Consider the following 8,637-nt stretch of genomic DNA (forward strand, 5'->3'; position numbering starts at 1 on the left):
GCTGAAGGGGCCTGCAACCCTATAGGAGGAACAACAATATGAACTAACCAGTATCCCCAGAGCTCGTGTCTCTAGCTGCATGTGTAGCAGAATAGGGTCTATTCGGCCATTATTGGGAAGAGAGGCCCCTTGGTCTTGCAAACTTTATATGCCCCAGTACAGGGGAATGCCAGGACTGAGAAGTGAGAGTGGGAGGGTATAGGAAACTTTCTGGATAGCATTTGAAATGTAAATAAATAAAATATCTAATAAAAAAGAAAGAAAAAAAAAGAAAGTGTTGTTCCTGAGAGCAGTCCTCAGTGAATTCCCCAAACACGAGGCTAAGTTTGTTCCACTCTTCTTGTCATGGTAAAAGCACTGTAACACAAGCAACTTGAAGGAGAAAGAATTTGTTTAGGTTTACCGTTCTGTGGGAGGGAAAACACACACATTACAGGGAAGACATGGAGGCAGGACAGGAGACTTGCCTGTCTATTGCATCTGTGTTCAGGAAGCAGAATGAACAGGAAGTGGTATGATGCTCCAAACACTCAAGACCCACCCTCGGTGACACACTTCCTCCACAAAGCTCCACCCCCCTCAGGATTTCCATAATCTTCCTAGATAGCAGCACCTATTAGGGGACAAAGTGTTCAAATACACGAGTCAATGGGGTAGAGTTTCCATTCAACCCAGAACAGCTGGTTCTCCAGGGACCCTGATCTAAGATAAGCTCTCACTTAAACAAACCAACAATCATCTAGCTAGCTCAGAGGCAGGCCTGTTGGAGACCCACTCTTCTGAAATTATGGAAGAGAAGAAAAGGAAATCTTACCCTTCACTGTAAGAAATTAACCACAAAAAGAGAATGTTAAAAGCTTTGCAAACTAAAAGTAATTTTAAAAAAAGTAACAGAGGATGGCTAGCACCTATTGAGTAGAAGTAGTAAGAAATTAAGCAAAACTCTGATCATATTAGTATAATTTTAAGTATGTTTTTATTTTCAATCAGAACATAATTCTATGTTAGTAGCACACAGTGTGACATTTTAGCACATATGTATAATTTACAGTTACTAGGTAAGGGTATGCACATGTCTATCACAACCATATATCTTATAGTTGAAGCATCCAAAATCTGTGCTGGCCATTTGGAAATATCCAATTAATTGCTATCTACAATAGTTGCCCTTCTGTGCTATAGAAGGGCAGAAGCTATTGTTTTAACCTACCTCTGCCCCTACATATACTCACTGCCTTCACCTCAGCCATGTTCATAGTATAGCTTCATCTCAATTATTAAATCAAGTATTTAAAATTATTAATTTAAAAAAATCATACATTTTGTGGGTTATGTGATACAATAGTGTATAAAATGTGGATTAATTGAATCATACAGCAAACATTTGAATCTATTTAGACATTAATTATTCATGTACTGGACAGTTTACTTTCAGTCACTTTGAAATAAATTCCAAGATATTTTGTCTAAATATGCTCTTCTGTGTAACAAAGAAAAGCAGGGAGACTTCTTTTTTTACTCAACTGAATTTTTGTAGTATATTTATGAATTTCATTTTTCAATTTTATTGAAAATATATTCTTTTCTCATATAATTATAGTTTTTATTATATATTTTATCAATATACATTTACATAATTATACAAATATATGCAGATTATACATGCATATATGTATGTGTATATGTATATGTATATACATATATAAAATCATCCTGATTCTAGTTCCTCTTCCTCCACTTCTCCCAGTTCCTCCCCACCTCCCACTCCTCCATGGCCACTCTCTTTCTGTCTCTCACTAGAAAAGAACAGACTTCCAAGAGACAACAACCAAACATGACAAAATAAAATATAATATGAAGGAAAAAACTATCATATTGAAGTTGGACCTGGCCACTCCAAAGAGAAAAGAAGTCCCAAGAGCAGGCAGAAGAGTCAGTGATCCACTTATTCTCACAGTAAGAAGTCCCATAAACACACTAAGCCAAAAGCTATAATATATATGCAGAAGACCTGGTGCAGACTTACATAGGCCCTGTGCTTGTGACTTTAGTCTCTGTGAACTCACATGCATCTTGCTCAGTTGATTCAGAAGGCCATGTTCTCCCGGTGTCCTCCATCTGATCTGGCTTTTACAATACTTCCATCCTCCACAGGATTTCCTGAGCTCTAAGGGGGAGGGATTTGATGAAGACCTCCCATTTAAACTCTTTCTCCACGTCATATCTGGCTGTATGTCTCTGAATCTGCTTCCATCTGCTGGAGTGAGCTTCTATGATGATTACTAGATAAAGCACTGATCTACGAGTATAGCAGAATATAATTAGGAGTCATTACCATTTTACTGATACCTTTTAATTTGACCACTAGTTCCTGGGGTTTTTCTTAGGTCTCTGTGCTATCTAGTTTCTGGTTCTTGGTCACCCAGGTAGTGATGGGTATGTGTTCCTTCTTGTAGAGTAGTCCTTAAGTCAAACCAGACATTGCTTGGTCACTCCCACAAGTTCTGTGCCACCATTACCCTAGCATATTTTTTTTTCAGGCAGGATAGATTGTAGGTCAAAGGTTTTATGGCTATGTTAATTTACACATCTCTCTTTCTTTTGCTTACAGAGTACATTCTTGCATTAAATAGACTAGACAGTAAGGCTGAAGGATCTAGGTAGTTATCAACTAGATTGTCCCACATTCAGTGAGATGTATGGATGTTGTGTTGGCCAATGGCGCCCCAATGCCAGTTTTTAGAGAGGAAAACTTTATTTTTATTATCAGCCTGGTTTGTTTGGGGATTTCCATGGGACCTCCCTTGGCCAACAAGTCAACGAAGTGCAACCCAGACCTGCCACTGGAAGACTTGCTTTGCTATAAGATGGCGAGTTAATACTCCATTTCTTCCATTACTAGGAGTCCTCATTAGAATCACCTTCATAGGTCCCAGGAGGTTTCCACTGTACTAGGTTTCCAGACCAGCAACCATATGTCCCTAATTCTAGCTGTCTTTCTCTGTATTCTGTACCTCCATCCTATGCCCCTCACCTGAACCCTCTTACTCCTGTCCCCAGCTGCCCCAGTCTACCACAAAACCTATTCCATTTCTCCTTCCGAGGGAAATCAATGCATCGCCTCTATAGAAATTTTAGTTGTATCCATTTGCCTGCAAATTTCATGATGTAATATTTTTAACAGCTGAGTAATACTCCATTGTGTAAATATTTTCAGTTCATGGCTATTATGAATAGAGAATAAATATGATTGAGCAAGCATTTTTTTGTGGCAGAATGAAGCATCATTTCAGTGGTATATCTGAACCTTGAGTTAGATTGATTTCCAATTTTCTGAGAAACCAATGTATTGATGTCCACAGTGTCTATAAAAATATGCACTCAATCGAAGTATGATTTCCACAGTGTCTATACAAGTATGCAAGCAATGGAAGGATGTTTTCCTTGCTCTACATCTTCAAAAGCATTAGCTTCACTTGTGTTATTAATCATAGCCGTCTGACAGGCATAAATCTCAAAATAGTTTTGGAATCTCAAAATAGTTTTGATTTTCGTTTACCCTACAGCTAAGGATATTGAACATTGCTTTAAGTGTTTCTCAGCCATTTGAGATTCCTCTATTGAGAATTCTATTTAGCTCTTATCCCATTTTTCATTGAATTGTTCGGGGTTTTGATACCTAGTTTCTTGAGTTCTTTCTATATTTTGCATATTAGTCCTGTAGCAGACATGGACTTGGTCAATGTATTTTCCCATTCTGTAAACTGCTGCTTTGATTGATGATGTCCTTTGCCTTACAGGAGCCTTTCAGTTTTATGAGAGATCCCATTAATTAATTTTGATCTTGGTGCCCCTGTTATCTGTGTTCTGTTCAGAAAATTGTCTCCTGTGCTAATTGTTCAAGACTATTCCTCACCTTCTCTCCTTTCAGGTTCAGTGCATCTGGTCTTATGTTGAAATCTTTGATCCATTGGACATGAGTTTGGTTCACGGTGATAAATATAGATGTATTTGCATTCTTCTACATGCAGACATCCAGGTAGACCATTTGTTGAAGATTTTTTTTTTTATTTTCAGTGTTCATTTCTGGTTTCTTTGTAAAAAGTCAGGTGTCAATATATGCTTAAATTTATGCCTTGGTCTTCAACTTCATTCCCTTGTTTGACATGTGTATGTTTATGCCGATATCATGCAACCTTTATTACTATATCTCTGTAGTACACCTTGAAATCACGGCAAGTGATACTTCCAGCAGTTGTTGTTGTTTATTGTTCAGGATTGTTTTATCTACCCTCATTTTGTTTTGTTGTTCCATATGAATTTGTGAATTGTCCTTATGAGCCCTTTAAAGAATCGGGTTAGAATTTTGATAGGGATTGCATTGAATCTTAGATAGCTTTTAGTAGTATGGTCACCTGTACTATGTAAATCCTATGGATCCATGGTCATAAGAGATCTTTTCTTCTTCTGATATCTTCTTCAATTTCCTCCTTCAAAGACTCTAATTTTTTTTATCACATTTTTTTCTCTTGCTTGGCTACAGTTATTCCAAGATATTTTATACTGTTTGAGGCTATTGCGAAAGGCATTATTTCCCTGATTTCTCGTGCAGTATATTTGTCATTTGCATATAGGAGTGCTACTGATTTTTTTGAGTTAATTTCGAATCCATGCACTTTATTGAAAGTCATTATCAGGTGTAAGATTTTTTTTTTGGTGGATTTTTAAAGAGTCACTTATGTACACTAAAATATCATCTGCAAATAACAATACTTTGATGTATTCCTTTCCAATTTTTTATCCTTTTGATCTCTGTCCATTTTCTTACCGCTTTAGCTAAACCTTTAAGTAGTATTTTGAGTATATATGGAATAGACAGCCTTGTCTTGTTCCTGATACAGTGGAATTGCTTTGAACTCTTCTCCATTTAATTTCATGTTGGCTATTAGTTTGCTGTAAGTTACCTTTATTATGTTTAGGTATGCCCCTTTTATCCCTGATCTGTACAGTACTTTTTTTTTTTTTTTCGGGAGCAGCGGGAGAGGGGGTCGTGGAGTCTGAGGGACAAGCCGGCCGGGCGAGGAAGGGACCGGGTCATAAGCTTGCATTGATTAAGTCCCTGCCCTCTGTACAGTACTTTTATCATGAAAGGGTGCTGGATTTTGTCAAAGGCCTTTTGTGTATATGATGAGATAATCATGTCATTTTATTTCTTTCAGTTTGTTGATATGATGGATTATATTTACTGATTTCTCAATTATTGAACCCCCTACATTTCTGTGAGGAACCCTATTTGATCATGGTGGATGATATTTTTGATGTGTTCTTAGATTTGATTTTAAAGTACTTTATTGAAGACTTTTGCATTAATGGTCATAAGGGAATTTGTTCGGTAATTCTTTGTTGAGTCTTTATGTGTTTTGAGCATCTGGTTAACTGCGGGCTCATACAAATGAATTGGGCAATGTTTTTTTCTGTTCGTAGTTTGTAGAATCATTTGAGGAGTATTGGTGTTAACTCTTCTTTGAAAGTGTGGTAGAATTCTGAGGGAAAACAATCTGGCCTTGAGCTGTTGTTGCTGTTGATGTTGTTAGGAGACTCTTAATGACTGCTTCTATTTTACCAGGAATTACAGGTATATGTAAATTGTTTATCTTATCTTGATTTAACTTTGATAAGTGTTATCTATTAAGAAAATTATCAGCCAGGTGTGGTGGCACATGCCTTTAATCCTAGCACTCAGGAGGCAGAGGCAGGCAGATTTCTGAGTTTAAAGCCAGCCTGGTCTATATAGTGAGTTCCAGGACAGCCAGGGCTACACAGAGAAACCCTGTCTTGAAAATTATCCATTTGTTTTATATTTTCTAATTTGGTGGAGTACAGTTTTTTAAAGTATATCCTTGTAATTCTCTGGATTTTCTTTTTGTCTATTGTTATGTCCCACTTTTTGTTTCTGACTTTGCTAATGCAAGGAATCTTTCTCCACCTTTAATTTAGTGTTGATCAAAGTTTGTCTAGCTTGTTGATTTTCTGAAAGAACCAATTCTTTATGTAGTTGATTCTTTGTATTGTTCTCTTTGTTTCTATTTTATTGATTTCAGTGTCTATTTGATTATTTCTTGCCATTTATTCCTTTTGTGTATGATTACTTCTCTTTGCTATAGAGTTTTTAGATGTGTTATTAAGTAGCTATTATGATATTTCTCCATTTTCTGTTTGTTTAAGCACTTCATGTTTTAACCTGTCCTCTTAGCACAGCCTTCATTGAATCCCATAAGTTTGGGTATAGTGTCTATTCATTTTCATTGATTTCTATAAAGTCAGTAATTTCTTTCTTTCTTTCTTAATTTCTTTCTTTCTTTCTTTCTTTCTTTCTTTCTTTCTTTCTTTTGTTTTTTTTGTTTTTGTTTGTTTTTTTGGTTTTTCGAGACAGGGTTTCTCTGTATAGCCCTGACTGTCCTGGAACTCAATTTGTAGANCNGGCTGGCCTCAAACTCAGAAACCTGCCTGCCTCTGCCTCCCGAGTTCTGGGTTTAAAGGTGTGCGCCACCATGCCTAGCTAATTTCTTTATTTCTATCTTGATCAATTTTCCATTCAGTACAGAGTTGTCTTTTTACGGGAGAATTGATACTATTGATATTGAGAGATATCAATCACCAATCACCAATGATTGTTGATTGCTGTTATTTTGTTATTGGTGGAGTTGATGCTGTTGGTGGTGGGTGTGTGGTTTTCTTCTTTTATTTTACTGCTGTAAGATTATTTCCTGTGTTTTTAAGGGTGTGGTCAACCTCATTAGGCTGAAATTTTTCTCCTAACTCAAGCCTGTAGTTATATATTGCTTAAATTATGCTTTATCACCAAATAACTAAATGTTTCCATCTGCTATTATTTAAAATTTTGCAGAGTATAGTAATCTGGCTGGCATCTGCGGTCTCTTAGAGACTTAAGTACACCTGTCCAGTCCTTCTGGCTTTTAGAGTCTCCATTGAAAAGTCAGATATAATTCTATTAGCTATGCCTTTATATGTTCTTGCTCTTTTTTGCCTTGTAGCTTTTAATATTTTTTTCAAGATTAGTTTATTTGGTTTTCTGTATAGTTCTTGTATCTAATAGGCATCTCCTTTAGGATTAAAAAAAGTTTTCTTCTATGATTTTGTTGAAAATATTTCCTGGGTATTTGAACTGGGATTCCTTTCCTTCCTCTATTCCTGGGTTTGGTCTTTTCATACTGTCCCAGATTTCCTGGATATTTTACATCAGGAGTTTTTTGGATTTAACATTTTCTTTGATGAATATATCCATTTCTTCTACAGTATCTTCAAAGCCTGAGATTCTTCTGTTTCTTGTATTCTGCTGGTAAAGCTTCCCTTTACACTTCCCATTTGAATTTTTATATATTTCATTTCCATAATTCTCTCATTTTTTGTTTTCTTTATTGATTCTATTTTCTTTTGTAGGTCTTGACAGGTTTAATTCATTTCCTTCAATTGTGTTTCCTTGGATTTCTTTAAAGACTTTATTAATTTCCTCTTTTAGGACCTCTATCTTCTTCATGGAGTTGGTTCTAAGGTCCATTCCTTGTGCTTGAGTTATGTAGGTATATTCAGGGCCTTCTGGGCTCTAGTGGAGACATATTGCACTACCTCTTATTGATTGTGCTTTTACACTGGCTTCTAGGTATCAGGGTGTGAGATGATTATAGGCCTAGGTGACAACTGCTGGATTTGTCTTTGTTGGGTGGTTGTTTTGTTTCTTGGTTTCTGTTTCCTCTTTTGATTTTCTTGGAGTGTGGTGGCTATGTGTTGCCTGTTTTCCTGGTGCGTCCATAGCAAATCCCTGCTCCTGTTGGAGGCTGGATAGTGTTTCCTGTTCTGCTTATCTGGTGTATTCCTAGTGAATGCCTGCTGGTATTAAAGCCTGGGCTAATGGGATGAGTTTCAGGAAGAAAGTTTGGTCGAAAAACCCACATTTATGTATTTCATTTTGTACTTTTCCTACTTCTCTTCCTCGTCTCTAGTGACTATTATCCAATTCTATTCTCCTACAAAGTTGACTTATTGGCTTCTCTAAATGCACGGTAACATGCGGATTTGTCTTTCTGTCTTGTTTGACTTCAGTTTCATTCTGTGCTGTCCTCTTTGCTACCCATGAACTTGCAAATGACAAGATTGCATTCTTTTTGTGGGTGAATATGTCACTCTCTCTATTTACTGAAGGGCCTAGAGATCTATTTCACATTTGCTAATGTGAAGAGTGCTGCTGCTATAAACAAGAACTGCAGGGATGTGATGGCACAATTGTTCTACTCTCTGGTTTGAAAGCTTCTGATAGGGAAAATGAGCAAGAGGTGTCTTGAAGCCAGGTTAGATGTTCCATGGCCTCTTCTTCTCCATGGTCAGTCCTAAAAAAAGAAATCAAACTCTTAGAAAGGCTGACCATTACTGAGGAAAATTCCATGTTGCATGCCTCTGTTTTCATATGCATGCTTGTAACATGCTGCATGCATAATGTTATTACAGAGGAATGAAGGCAAAACTCCCTATCTCAAGATTCTTTTAGACCCCTTATTTCCTCATTTTAACCCATTTTTCTTTGTCTTTATCTATACTTAACCCCCTCCCATTTGTTGTCTT

This window comes from Mus pahari, chromosome 12 (genome assembly GCF_900095145.1).
Source record: "Mus pahari chromosome 12, PAHARI_EIJ_v1.1, whole genome shotgun sequence".
Classification (NCBI taxonomy): domain Eukaryota; kingdom Metazoa; phylum Chordata; class Mammalia; order Rodentia; family Muridae; genus Mus; species Mus pahari.